This window comes from Micromesistius poutassou (assembly GCF_964030765.1).
Source record: "Micromesistius poutassou genome assembly, contig: SCAFFOLD_2002, whole genome shotgun sequence".
In the NCBI taxonomy this organism is placed as follows: Eukaryota; Metazoa; Chordata; class Actinopteri; order Gadiformes; family Gadidae; genus Micromesistius; species Micromesistius poutassou.
The window spans coordinates 5,001-6,224 of record NW_028178574.1 but is presented as its reverse complement, the minus strand read 5'-3'; the positions used below and the strand labels follow the sequence as shown (position 1 = coordinate 6,224).

Here is a 1,224-nt window from a genome sequence, read left to right as displayed (position 1 = left end):
CCAACACACACACACACACACACACACACACACACACACACACACACACACACACACACACACGGTGAATTCCTCCGGTATACAGACAGTAACAGAAGTCATCTCGCTCACCGTTCGCGTTCTTCCCGCAGATGAGGTGCTCGTAGTGCTGCAGGACCCCCCACAGCTCCGCGTCGTTGTTCACCACCCCCTCCAGGGCCTCGGCCGACCCGGCCCCCTCGGGCCCCAGCGGGTGGCCCCGCTCCGCCGACAGCACGCGCGCGCCGATCTCCTCCACCAGCGCCTCCATGCACGCCGTCAGGCAGATGGCCGCGTACTCGTGGACGCGCACCGCGACGCGCGTGTCCACCATCCAGCGGAAGAAGCGCCCCACGGAGAAGCGCAGGCCGCACCGCGCCGACTTGCCCTCGCGCAGCAGCTCCCCGGCGCTCATGCTGTACAGCGAGATGGCGCGCACGGTGGCCGCCACGCAGTGGTCCGCCAGCGCCCAGCTCAGCGCCAGGCGCATGGCGCTCTGCACCTCGAAGCGCGTGCAGCGGCAGTGCATCACGCTGAGGCGCTGCGCCTCGCGCGACACGCGGATCAGGGCGCGGCGCAGCAGCGTGGACAGGCGCCGCACCGCCTCCGCGGAGAAGACGACCGGCGCGGCAGCGGCGGCGGCGGCGGCAGCGGCAGCACCGCCACCGCTTCCTCCACCCGCACCGCCGGACACCTTCCGCAGGATGTGGGCCACGTCCTCCTCGCTCCAGGGGAACTCCTCGAGGTCGGGCAGGCGCGGGCACTTGGAGAAGATGTCCTCGGGGTCCTCTGGGAGCACCGTGTTGACCGTGTCCCAGCTGTTGTTGCGGCTGTTCATGGAGCCGGAGTAGTACCACCAGTTGCCGCCCCCGCGCGGGTGCGCGGCGGCCGTCGCGACGAACGCCTGCTGCGAGGTGGAGCGGTTGGAGGAGGAGAGGCTGAGGGACCGGCACGAGTCCCCGGCCCCGCCGTAGCCCGAGTCCAGGGTCAGGTCCTCCAGGGTCTTCATGTGGGCGTTGCTGATACCCGCCATGGCGACTCTGGACGCTTGGGCGGGTCTGGTTGACCCGCTCGGCGGGCGATACTCCAGGGTGAGCTGGTCGGACTGGTTTACGCAGAGACGCAGCGCTGGTCGGGGGCCACGCGTTCCGCTGCGCGCAATCTCACCACGAATGAATCGCCACGAATGAACGCGTGAATGAAGTT

At 69.0% G+C, this 1,224-nt stretch overlaps 1 pseudogene across 1 annotated transcript in view; it reads right to left on the bottom strand.

Annotated features, from left to right (window-relative positions):
- Positions 1–87: 87 nt before the first annotated feature.
- Positions 88–1,224, bottom strand: part of LOC311373560 (ankyrin repeat and BTB/POZ domain-containing protein 2 pseudogene) — a 1,440-nt pseudogene continuing 303 nt past the window's right edge. The window contains exon 1 of the transcript in view: positions 88–1,224. This exon is cut by the window's right edge and continues 303 nt beyond it. The product of the transcript in view is annotated as an ankyrin repeat and BTB/POZ domain-containing protein 2 pseudogene (transcript).